The sequence below is a fragment of the Chlorocebus sabaeus genome, chromosome 22 (genome assembly GCF_047675955.1).
Source record: "Chlorocebus sabaeus isolate Y175 chromosome 22, mChlSab1.0.hap1, whole genome shotgun sequence".
NCBI classification, from domain to species: Eukaryota; Metazoa; Chordata; class Mammalia; order Primates; family Cercopithecidae; genus Chlorocebus; species Chlorocebus sabaeus.
The window spans coordinates 34,606,584-34,620,666 of NC_132925.1; the positions used below are offsets into that span (position 1 = coordinate 34,606,584).

Genomic DNA, 14,083 nt, shown 5'->3' on the forward strand with positions numbered 1-14,083 from the left:
TAAAGTGCTTTGGTACGTTGTCATCTCTAATTTACAGATGAGGAAACAGTGTAAAAGCACATGAAGGGCTGCCTATATCTCACAGCCAATAAGTGATAATGGAGAAACTTAAATCCCTGTCTTCTATTTCTAAACCTTGTACTCTTTCTACTCTATTATATTGTGTCTTTATTCCCTGAAACCAGAGATATGTATTAACAGTATAATTCTTAAATACTACAGTTAAAATAGAAATTCCTCCAAGTCAGTTTTGAAAGTGCCACAGTATTTATAAAAATAAAAATCAGCTTCTTAAAAATTACTGTTCTTTCATTTTCTTATATAAATTTAAAAAGAATAAAAACTTCTTTGAATTCCCCTATATTCCTCATACAGAATTTTGGCAGTGATAATCTGCACCCAAAATTGTGCAGTAAATTGTGTATATGAATGAAAACAATAAGAACCTACAGAAACACATGGGAGATCAAATTCAGATAGGATGGTCTGAGTAGCATAGGGACATGGATGAAGCTAGAAACCATCATTCTGAGCAAACTATCGCAAGGACAGAAAACCAAACACTGCATGTTCTCACTCACAGGTGGAAAATGAACAATGAGAACACTTGGACACAGGAAATGGAACATCACACACTAGGGCCTGTTGTGGGGTGGGGGAAGGGGGAAGGGATAGCATTAGGAGATATACCTAATGTAAATGATGAGTTAACGGGTGCAGCACACTAACATGGCACATATATACATATGTAACAAACCTGCACGTTGTGCACATGTACCCTAGAACTTAAAGTATAATTTAAAAAAAGAAGAAAAAAATATTATCACATTTCACAGTTTACAGTCTAGCAGAGGAGAAAAACATTAAACTAATAATTATATGACCACTTATTTGTTTATACCTAAGGTCTACTCATTATCTTTGACTATGCCATATAATTCCAATCTTAACTCATTTGTACACATTACTCAGCTTGGCAATGCTTGATGTTCTCCTTTCTTATTTCTTCATGTCCTATGTTTCATGCTTTTTTTCAAGGCCCAGCTTAAATTCAGCCTCTTCCCAGCAGTTCACAGAGATCTCTGCCTCCACTAAATATGTTTAGCACTTAATGATATTTTTTCAACAATGGCAAATGGGTTTCCTATTACATGAAACTTCCAACAATTGGTAATGGTTGTCTAAAGTACTGTCTTCAGAGGGACTCTGAGGTCAAGTTTTGGTGTAGAGACAGAGACAGCCATAACGGATTAGTGTTGTCTCATGGACAGTGAAGGAGAGACAGGGGATGCTGAATTTAGAACACTGACTTCACAACTAGACTGCCTAACTTAAAAAAAAAAAAATGTTTGTAGCATTCATTTTACAACAAATCCAGGTCTCGAGCATGCAATTTGACACTGAGCGCGCCTTATTTTATTTTTTAAAAAAACTGTATCATGTCTCCTCAAATATCATAAGATTCTTGCAGTCAATACCATAGATACTTCTCTGTGCTCACAGCATGTAGTCATGCCTTGCAACACAGGCATCTGCTGATGACAATAAATTACCATTTTAGAATTCACTCTTATTACCATTATTTGTGAACTCCATTTACGTCATAGCTTCTCTCAAAATATTATCAATATTAAACCCATTTTATAAAAGCTTTGCAACATAAGATATAAAATGTAAGTAAATATGTTGTCTTTATTACGACCAGATTCAAATTAAACATTAGGATATTGATAACACTTAACGATTAAATATATGCCTGCCAAATAATAAAATGAAACAAAAGGAAGATAAACAACTACTTTTTAAATGAGTTTAAACATTTTTTTAAAATCCAGTCAGATGAGGTGACTCACGCCTGTAATCCTAGCACTTTGGGAGACCCAGGCGGGTGGACTGCCTGAGCTCAGGAGTTTGAGACCAGCCTGGGCAACACAGTGAAACCTTGTCTCTAGTAAAATACAAAAAATAAGCCGGGTGTGGTGGCGTGTGCCTGTAGTCCCAGCTACTCAGGAGGCTGAGGCCAGAGAATTGTTTGAAGCCAGGAAGTGGAGGTTGCAGTGAGCTGAGATTGCGCCACTGCACTCCAGCCTGGGCGACAGAGCGAGACTCCGTCTCCAAAAAAAAAATCCAAGTCTGTGTATTTCAAAATATATTTTACATACTTATTATGTCCAAAAATTTTTATCTTTTTAGTATACTTCATTTTCCTGCACATAGTAAGTGTTGAAGAAATCCACGGCGGTTAGTTTAGCCCTTATATTAGAGAGATAGCTCCATTTTACATTCCCTCTTGCTAAAGAAGTGTATTCATCATATTCCATAACAGCTCACAGTTTGTTATACATTATCTGCTTATTCTCTGTGCCAATAAGACTGTGCTGGAACAGCAAATGAATTTGGTGCATTCATTTAAATGATTCTGCAAACCACAGGCTACCCAGTTGTCTAATGATAAGAGAGCCCCAAAGCCACCTGATCACCATTATACTCCCTTATTTTTTTGGATTTGCATGGTCAGTATGTCAGGATCTGAATACGGAGAAGAATGAGAAGTAAAAGTATACCTCAGACCTAATCATGAAAAGGGATTTTATTAATTTCGGCACCAGTGATGATGTGGCTAGGTTGGAAGGGGAATGGGATATAAGATCTGGAGTGCTTTATCTGCTCCAAGACCAATGCTGGTTTTGGCACTTCTCTCACTCTAGTGAGTTGCAAAAAAACAAGCAGGTGCTAGCAATCTGAGAGACCACATGCCAGCTACAGCTGCTTCAGACTGATTCAATTACATCTGCCTGAATAGTCCCAGGACATCAAACCAGTTGAAGAGATCCATAGGTTGCAAGGAGACTTTGTCTATCCTGATGTACAACTGTCTCTGAGATAATCACCTGCAGATTTCCAGGTTGTGATATAAAGTGATCATTCCATCACCAGGCATGAGAGAAAAGACGGGGGAATGCGATGTTTTATTCACTTGAAAATTAAAAATTGGTTGTAGAAAGCACAAAAGGCCCCTTTGAATTTAAATCTGAAAGTCACTGAGGCCTTATGGATACCTTGAAACAGCCCAATTTTGTGAGAACATTTCCCAAATCATTGGGTACAGCACATTTACAGAACATGCTCTTGGGATCCGGACTTCGCTCCAAACCTTGTTTGTACAAAAAGGGGCCAAGCAGCTGGGAAATTCTGGAGTGGAGTGTGTCCTCATTAGTTCCCATCTGCCACCAGAACTCAGCTCATGGCAAGTTTGGCTAAGTCCTGGTGTACTCAGGTCCAAATGTGGGTCAGTTTTAATTACACTATACAGAATTCAGTGTGCAGTTTTAAAATCCTTATTATACAGCACAGAGGAATGGGCAGCTCTCCAGCTAATCAATTTTTTAAAAGTACATATATAAAAATTTTAAACCAGGCTAGACAGACAGTGGGTGGAAAAAAAATCTTTAAATGAGTACAAGGGTTACTTAAGAGAATTATTAGTGAAATTGGGTCATGAACAAGTTCTGCTTTAAAACTTCAAAGCGAGAAACAAACTGTTTTCATTGGTAAGATGGAAAACTTATATAAGGTACACAATGTGCCTGGCTCTTTAGCATGAATAACTAAGCCTGTGGCCAGGGTGTAGTACACACCTACAAGTGAGCTGGCTTTCATGTAAGCAGAAATGTTGCCAATTTTGTGACTCTTCACTCCATCCCCTTTCAGTGTTTATCACTTACGGCAAAGATTGGATAAAAGAAAAAAAATCACAAGCTACCTGGTAAATAGTGAAAAAACAAAGATGAGGAAGGAGAGAGAGAGAAAAGGACAGTACAAAGCACATGTGCTGAGTAGCCGACTCTGGGCATGACTTGTCTCTCAGTGTCATCCATACAAATGGGGGCCAGAATCAACCCTTGTAGTCTATGTTCAGATTCCACCCTGTCCAAAAGCTTTAGCAGGTTCAGGAGTGCTAAACACTAAGCCTTCAAAGACAATTGTCAGTAAAACACTCAGGAGTAAACACATCGGCAGTCAATGATTAGGCATTTATGCGCCATTTTTGATAGATAAAATGTCCCTTGGCACAAGTTCTAATGACAACAACAACAAAAAAAACACAAAAACCTCAAATGTTCAAAGTATCTTTGGGCTTTTGACTGAGTTGTTATCAGGTTTATCCATTTAAAAAGCAGCATGGGATGCTAGGTTCAAATACCAGCATTGAATATTTACACGCTATATGACTTTGGACAAATTGCTTATCCTCTCTGACATTTTGTTTTCTCACCTGCAAAATGGGGGAAATAACATCTTCCTCATAGGGCTGTTGCAAGGATCATAAAATATATTTACACACACATATATTGGATATGTACATATGTATATATATATACATGCATATATATACACACACTCACATAAATGTGCATATATATATATAAAATTTGGAACATGAAAGTCACTCAATAAATGTTAACTATTGTTAACCCAATTATGATGAACTGAATTTTGTTCCCCAACCCCTCCAAAACAAAACATGTGTTGGAGTTCTAGCCCTGAGTACTTTCAAAGGTGATCTTACTTGGACATAGGGTCTCTAAAGAGGTAACTGAGTTAAAATAAGGCCATTAGGGTGGGCCTGAATTCAGTATGACTGATGTCCTTATAAAAGGAGAGAAACCTAGGGACAGAGACAGATACTTATAGAGGGAAGACAACATGGAGAGACATAGGAAGGAGATGGCCATCTATACGTCAAGGAGAAAGGCTGGAACAGATCCTTCCCTCACAGCCCTCGCAAGAACCAACCTGGCTAATAAACCTTGATTTCAGACCTCTAACTGTGAGAAAACAAATTTCTGTTTAAGTCACCAAGTTTGTGGTCCTTTGTAATATGCTCAACTAAATAAAAATTCCATTAATCATCAGTATCTACCTTGATTCATCATGGTCAAAACTATACATTTGATGTTAGGCAGGTCTGTATTACCTGTGGTGAGTATAATCAATTCTATATATTATCTAGTGATTTTTCCATTATTTTAAAAGAATCCTTTTCTGATTGCTGTTCAAGAAGATATTGCTGCAATATAAACAGCCTGGCAGAGGAAAATGGTTTACTATAATTAAGATCATCTAGTTTTTATTAAAGATAATTAAGGGAACATCATACATATAAATTCACAAATCCGCTTTTCTACTGTTGAGTTTGCATAGAAAGAAATCAGAAAATCTTACCACACTAATTTCCTTCTCAAGAAAAAATAAAACCTTACACAGCCATTTATACACTGACAACTATGCTCACTAAACCTGGGGCTGCTTAGATTACCAACAAGACCACTTTTAAGTCACTTTGATGCATGTGAAAGTAACTCATCAAGCATAGGTTCTTCATCATTTGCAAGAGACTGCTTTTAAGGATATCTGACTTTCAGAAGAGGGATGAGAGTTGTCTGGGTTGTGTCAACGGGCTTTCTATTGCAAGACACACCTCCATAATCAACAGACATTGAAGTGAATGTGAGCATCCCCATCCTGGTTTTCTTTAAACAGCCTTAGCCTTCTACAGAAATGCAGCATGTATAGTTAGAAATTATGAGTCTAACTATGTTGAACTGAGACAATCAACAGATATCACCAAAGCCATAACTTGACCAAAGTTAACTTTCTTAATGTAAGTGTCTCACACTTCCTTGAAATTCCTATACTACTCATTATAACACTTTTTATATTTTGACAGGAGGAAAGAAGAAAAAATAATATATAGAGACTACTATGCAATAATATATAGGTGGTAGTGGTGCACAAAATAAAGTATTTTGTATCCCTGACTTACTTTAATCCACATATCCACCATTAAAAAGGTAGGTGTTGTTACCACCATACTGTACATGGGAAAGCTCGAGGCTTAGTAAGCTCAGTTGACCTCAATGAGGTCGCACAGCTGCTGAATAATGGAGCTAGACTTTTGGTAAAGGTCAGTGGGAAGAAATTCAAAGCTCCTAAATTCAAACTCAAGCATGAGATTTACAATCCAGATATCCTAAGTGCATCATTGGGTTCCAAGATGCTGATTTATTTAAAGTAGTCACAGGCTTGTTGAAAGCATCTGAACTCACATAAGCAGTAGATGTGTTCTCGATAAACCTAACTCAACTTATTCTCCTTATGAGGAAATCAATGCTATTCACAAACTCAACCTAAAAGGCTTTATTCAATTTAAATGAAATTAATCTTATTATAAGAACACATGAAAATGGAATTACCATACAATCTAGCAATTCCACTTCTGGGTATATACTCAAAAGCACTGAAGGCAGGTTCTCAAAGAGATAGTTGTACACCTATATTCATAGCAGGATTGTTCATAATAATGAAAACATGGAAGCAACCCAAGGGGCCACTGACGAATGAATGGACAGGCAAAATATGGTATATACACGCAATTAATTATTATTCAGCCATAAAAAAGAAAGAAATCCTGACATGTACTACCACATGGATGAATGCTGAGGACATTATGCTAAGTGAAATAAGCCAAACACAAGAACAGAAATACTATATGATTCCACTTACATGACTACATAGAGAAGTCAAAATGACAGAGACAGACACTAGAATGGTGGCTGCCAGGGGCTGGGGGTGGGAGTGCAGAAGGAAATGGGAAGTTATATTTTAATGGGTATAGTATTTTAGTTTTACAATATGAAAGTGTTATATAGAGATGTATTGTGGTGATGGCTGTGCAAGCATTATAAATATATTTAATACCATTGAACTGTACACCAAAAAATAGTTAAGATAGTAAACTTCATGTTATGTGTATTTTTCCCAATACAAAAATTGGGGAAAAATAATAAAAATATCACATGAAGGTCTTTTAGATTCAGTACACTGCTTCATGATGTTTATAATATCTTCTAAGGCCAGGGAAGCAGAGGTAACTTTGTATAGAACCTTTGAATACAATCTATGTAATAATGCCCAGACCAGGATTCCTGCTCTCAGGCAATTAGGTGTTCTTTTTTCAGAGTCTGAATTCCAGTAGTGGTGATGGTGGTGGAACTGGGAGTTATAGACATGACAGTAGTATAGCTAAGATTTCTTCAGTACTTGCTATGTGTCAACCAGTGTACTAAGAATCTTACATGTAGTGTGTTATTAACTCTCAGACAACAGATAATATTATTTTCCCAGTTTTACAAATGAGGAAACAAAGGAACAGAAAGATTAGGTAACTTGATTGAGACCATACTAATAATAAGTGGTGAAGTCAAAAAGAACTCCATTGATACATCTTTGTCTCTCACTAGCCTGTACGCTCTTGAGAACAAAGATTTTGTTGTATTCATCTAGCCTAGCACAATTTCTAGCAAACAGCAGACATCCATTCACCATGCAGAATAAAATGAAATGAGGAAAGGAGAGAAGGAGGGAGAAAAAAAGAAATTATATTTAGGCATGCTATGTTCTCAATAAATGTGGATTTTCTTTCTTTATTTTCTTAACCCTGAAATCACAGGGGAACCCGCAATAATGCTCAGGAATCCTAGGAATTTCTCCCTCTTCGAGATTCCAGGCTAATTCCTGACACAGGACCCTCAAAAAGCTGCTACTATCTGTCTAGTTTAATGATTAATATTCTAGCAAATATATATTCTTGGCTCATCTCTTCATTTCTAATATTGAGACTAACAGAGAGATAGAGTTTAATCTACCACACTAAGGTTCACTGGAAAAAACTGATGTCCTTGATATTGGACTCTTGCCCACTGTTGTGAACTGAGGTAAAAGAAAAACTGTTCCCAGAGGAAAGGTAGTTCCAAGCCTAAAAGTCCATATGTCATAAACCAGTGGTACTAAAATTTGAGAAGCCTAAACAAAAGGTTTTAATGCAATAGATACTGGCGTATTATGTAAACTGTGCCAATCTTATGTGACGGGCTTATGCCACACAAAATGGAACACTAGAATGATCTATCTAAAGCAAGTCTTAACTGCTCTATTTTGACTCTAATCTTGCTTGGCTTTACCTCTATTTATAGTTAAAATTTAGTGAGTCATAGAGACCATAATTATAAATATGTATACAGTAAACACAGGGTCCATTACTTTTGCTTAGAAAAATAATTACAGATTTTTAATATTCTGATCTTAACTGACCCAAAGGAATTAAACACACATTTTATTTTTGTGTTTTAGTGAGATAGAGATAGGGAGGAAGAGAGAGAGCACAAGCCAGGGCTCAGGAAAGACGACGCATTAACCATATAACACAGATGATTTGTTTATTTATATGCTGCAAAGTATTTCCAAGGTGACAAGTAACTTAGCCATGAATGCCTCAGCCTTATATGTATAATGGGAATAATATACAGACTTCTTGTAGTAAGTAAAACTTAGTTTAAAGCATATTGCAAATAGTGTTATTTCAATTCTTCATTAAAATAGTCAAAGAGGATCAATTTTTATACATTAATTTCTCATTTTAAGGACAGAATTTATCAGTATTCTCATCTCTGTATAACTGGCAGTATGAGAACTAAAGTAAGTCCATCAAGACTCATCCAAACTGTATAACAAGTAATAAGATTTTAGGACACAATTCCTCTATTTCTAGCTCCAGAAATGTTTTATTCATAAATGCATTCATTCAACATTTACTGATCAATTACTATGTACAAGGCATTGTATAATGGCTGTAGCAATCCTCTGCTTACTTTTGTACTGTGTTTCCTACTTCCAAAGAGGATAGTTAAATTCATACCAAACTGATTTGTTAAAAATACAAAAAAAGGATTCCAAATGGGCCAATAAAAGGAACAGATAAACCAACTCTAAGACTTCAGATTTATGTTACTAAATACCGACGGACACTCCTCAGCATTTAAAAGAATACATTAAGGAGAGTAATGCAAGTCATTTGAATGTTTTCAATATTAGAAATTTGAGCCTACTGAATAAATTAAATATCTTTAATATTGATTTGCAGTTTCCTATTGCATTTATAGAACTTTACCTACTAGTAAAATATACAATCTATAATAGCCTATCTATATCAAAAATATAGATATCTGTGAGAAAACATACAAAGCCATAACTAAAATAAATTTAATACCATTACCAGTAACATTTATGAAAAATACCAAGCATCTAGCATTTGTTAAATTAACGAATAATATTCCATAAAATGTACATCTGGATTTTAGCCCCTCTTTTAGAATTACTATTTAATCTTTACTTTTTTTCTCTCTCACTTCTACCCCAACAGCAACAGAAACACATACACGAATTAAGAAATTATCTTACAATATACCCTTAAATTTTCTGAATATGCCCCATGTGTCCACTAATAGCCAAATGCTTTCAAATCTGTTCAGCTAAATGGATCAATAACTACATCCAGCCTCACATAGTGGGGCTGCCAACACGGTGAAATTGAGCCAAACACAAAATGTCTCTACCAGGACAAAAATTATTATCAACCCAGTTATCTGAAGAGATATACTCTCCCAGGTATTCTTTTGAGAAGTTGGCATACACATTATCTAGGGCAGTCAACAGCTACTAAAAAAATATATTTTGAGTCATAAAACGGAGGATTTAAAGAAAATATTTAGAAGCTAAAACCGGTGAGTTTTAGAATAAACCAATGTAACAGTTCAAGGTCTACATCAAGTAAGAATCTTTCAGAGTCAGTGTACACAAAATACGTAAGAGCACAAGCACACTGCTAACAAGCTTCTCTGTGCTCTCACTCATATGACACAGCTGCAAGCAACAATTGAGCAGGTGCAACCAAGCTTTTGAGAATTCCTGCCTGTTGCCCAGGAACCACAACACCGCATGGTTGAGATTTTAAACAGGTGCAAACATTTTTTTCCCATTCGTCTAGTGCTTGAGACAGTGCAGCAGACAGTACATCTGCAACCACTCCATACCTAAAGCAACCATCACAGAAAATAAACTCAAAAGCAGCAAAAAAAAAAAAAAAAAAAAGTTTGAATAAAACAATAATGACAAAACTGTGGTTTTGCAATGGTCTGACTCCACATCACCATTCACTTTAATAGTACAATTCCATAAAATAATCTCTTCACCAGATGAATGCTTTGTAATTAAAATTATTCTGCCTCATCAAATCTTAGAAATGTTTACCTGATTCTCACAATAGAATAAAATAAAATATATGTATAAAATGTACTATCCTTTGAAACTGTCATTATCTGTAAGTAATCAAGAATTAACATGTTTACATTATGAAATCTATAAGCAATTTTAATACATAAAAATATAACTTCTTAGTTAATATATATATTTACATAGTTATAGGTAATTCATATACATACCTGTGCAGCTGTGGGGCACAAACTTGCAATTTATCAGGTATTCTGAAATGTAAAAGAAATATATAAGTAAAAATTAATTTACTAAGTTGAAACCAGTATTTATGTTGCAACAATTCCTGCAGAGAAGTAGGAAAAGTTTCAGCGCATAAAGAGGCAAATTATTTTTTATCAATATTTTCCCCATAGGATATTTCATATATCTGAATACACACACACACACACACACACACACACACACGCAGAGTCCCTTAGCAGTGTATCATAAGCACCAGCAAGGGACTCTGACTCACCATGGCCTCTGAAACGCAAATGCTTTCACTAGAGGACGAGGCAAACACTTTAAAATGATTTTTTTTTTTTTGGTATTCTTCCAAGACTATTGCCTTCCTAATACAAATATGACTGCTGCTCTCTAAAATGAAACTACTCAGATTCATCTGCACTCAGTTTGGATAGAATGTTGGTGAGGAAGAAAGGTGCTTTTGTAGAGCAGTCCACAAAAAAATGCATGAATAAATAAAAGTAAACTTTGAATGTTCATTAACTTTAAGTTACAACAGCAAATAGAAATGAAATTGATTGCTACAAGAAGGAATGCTAACACCACATCAGATATAATGCAAAATGCCTCAACCCAACACACTTTGACAAAACTGCCAGTGAAGTAGGTATTGATACAGAAGACTATGTAAGTCCACATTAAACAAAAGTAGCAGTTTACAATTAGACCTGAAAAACATTTGGATTTAGGTGGAAACTGTATTGAAATGTGCAGCTTTGGAACTAATAGTACCCTTAAAAATATTTCCTAATTCTAGCCAGGTGCGGTGGCTCACTCCTGTAATCCCAGCACTATGGGAGGCTGAGGTGGGCTGATCACCTGAGGTCAGGAGTTTGAGACTAGCCTGGCCAGCATGGTGAAACCTCATCTCTACTAAAAGTGCAAAAATTAGCTGAGTGTGGTAGTGGGCTGTAATCCCAGCCTGTAATTCCAGCTACTCAGGAGGCTGAGGCAGGAGAATCGCTTGAACCCTGGAGGCAGAGGTTGCATGACATGAGATTATGCTATCGCACTCAAGCCTGGGAGACAAGAGCAAGGCTCCATCTCAAAAAAAAATTCTTTTTGAAAGCAAACTGACATGTTTAATTTATATAGTTCTTCTGAGCACAGCTGATGACAGCAACACATTATAGTCAGTAAGTCTACTTTATAATACTTGTTTAAAAGTATATAGAGGTAATAATTTTGATGACGGCTCAATAAAATAGCATCTTCATACACTTCTGATGGAAATGTGGATTACAAAAGGGTTCCTAGAAACCCACTGACTACTATGTATCAAGAACTCAAAGTTCAATATTTTTACTCAGTACTTTTAGTCCCAGGAATCAAACATAATAGAAAACCAACAGAAATTTATGTAAAAAAGATAATTTTTATGATAGTAAAAAACTATAAGCAACCTAAATATCTAATAGAAGAATAATTAAATAAAGCATAGCACATGTATATAAAGGAATATTTGGCAAAATTTAACAAAGTACTTTAAAGAATATTTTAAATTTTATGGAAAAATGCAAATTTATAGTATTATGATGCTAAAATATTATATAAACATATGGTGCCAATTACATGAACAGTATGAAATTATATGAATAAGAAAAAGCAAAGAACAAAACACAGTATTAAGAGTGATTATATCTGGATTAAGATTTTGGGTGATTTTTTCTTTTTACTTTCGTATATAGTTAAATTCTCTACAATAAGCATTACTTTTATAATAGGAAAAGATAACAGTATGCAGGGTAGGGGTAAAAGGAAAAGGTTATAAAATGCTATATGGAATTCATAAATGTAACCTTCCTAACAGAAATAAATTAATTCAGTCACAAATAAAACCCACTAACTGTGCCTACAGCGAAAAACACCCTCACTGCTTCCTCAAAGGGGCATAACCAGGGTCTTTTATCCCACTGCTTTGGAATCTACACAAGTAATTCGATAACACATTTTTAATCATCTTAGTAAAACTTCTTTACTTATTATGCAGAGTGAAATGATGGCAAGAATAATTTAGGACTGCAAATCTCTTCAACCTAGTACAGCCTTATTCACTAATTCAGTAACATTCAGTGAGCATATACTACCTTCACGGTGCTGTGTTTGGCATTGCAACGTGCTAAAAGATAAATTAGGACACACCTTACCCTCACTGAGCTAACAATTTAAAAACACTAAAAAATGTCTAGACAGAGCTCACGTAAAGATGTAAATACAATACACAAGGCATTTGTGACAGATTTGGTATACTTGAAAGCAAGAAAACATACACTAGGTTTATTCTTTTATATTTCGGAGCAAACACTTATCTTTAGGTAACAATAAAAAGTCATGTGTATTAGTGTCACCTATTAATGCACTAGCAAATTAAATATTTAAGTTTTTTCCTTGTGTGATCTATTTTTTGTTAATGGACAGTTACATAATAGGAGATTAAGTATGAAGGAATAGTGACCCAATCTGGAATGCAGATGTGTAAGATTGTCTCAGTTTATCTGAGGCCACATAAAACACATGCACAATTATTAACAGGCTGCAGTTATTTATTGGAAACCAAAGCAAATAAGTTAGTTACTGGTTAATCCTGCTAAAAGCACTGTTATGACAACACCACCAGGGAAAGAAAAGAAGATAGAGCAAACCACTTTTGTTATGCAGATAAAATGATTCAGCATAGAGATTCTCTCAATAGCAGTTCAGTTTCCTGGTGGCCTGTAAACATAATCAGCATTGCCCTTCTGAGACCAGTGTTGCAGGATGATTCCAACGTTGAGGTCAGTGGGGTCAGCCTGTGTGAAGTGGTGATAAACAGTAAGAGAAGCTAAGAAGCTATTTGTGTGATCAATGATCCATAGACTGGGGCTCAGAGTTCTGGGAACCAGTAGAGTTATGAGGTAGGGTGGTAGTTAAGTGCTTAGCTTTTGCCATCAGACAAACCTGGAATCAAATTCCAGCTCCCTGTCTTTAGTTTTGTGATCCTACGCAATTTAAATTTTCTGTCTGTAAAATAGTGATCATGTTACTCACCCTATGAGGTCGTCTATGCAGGTTATATGTTTCAGCCATATAAAGGAACTAGCACAGTGCCAGCCATGGAGTAAGCATTTGATAAAAGGGAACTATTAGTGCTATCACAGTTGTATGAAAAGGGAAAGCATGTCTAAGCGAAGGGACTAAGCTAGGCAGGGAGTAAGGAGATAAAGGAGGCTTGTTCAAGACATCACCCTACAGTCCAGCAGCTCATCCAAAAGTCAGTCATGTGCTCGATGTTCACAGAACATCTCTGAATCAGGAAACGCTGCAACAACAGTAATAGCCACAATAACAATTCTAACCAGCACTTTTAAGCCCCATTCCTATGACCGAAAAGGAAGCCAGTAGAGTCTAAATAATACATGCAGCAATATTGCCGAACTTCTCTGGGTGAAAAATGAAGGATCATTTTTTCACATTTAACTGAAACAATCAGGGAAAGGAAAATAAGGACAAAATGAATGTAATTACTCAACTGGAATTGGACCAAGGTGCCCTGTGATGGTCTTAGCAATCACATGTATGCACTTATCACCTTTTTATGTATTCTAAGAAGATCCTGCTGATGACCAGAGCCTTATATATGAGGTTTGCAACTCTAAGTTAAAAAAATGTTACAGTCAGTTTTTTCCTTATTGCTGGGAAGACA

General features: G+C 35.8%; 1 protein-coding gene across 9 annotated transcripts in view; it reads right to left on the reverse strand.

The window, feature by feature from the left end:
• Positions 1-14,083, reverse strand: part of ZBTB20 (zinc finger and BTB domain containing 20) — an 830,675-nt gene that overhangs the window by 572,396 nt on the left and 244,196 nt on the right. For all 9 annotated transcript variants that reach the window (XM_073009742.1, XM_073009743.1, XM_073009736.1 and 6 more), the window contains exon 3: positions 10,341-10,382. The gene's annotated coding sequence lies outside the window, so the exon portion shown is untranslated. The remainder of the gene's footprint in view (positions 1-10,340; positions 10,383-14,083) is intronic.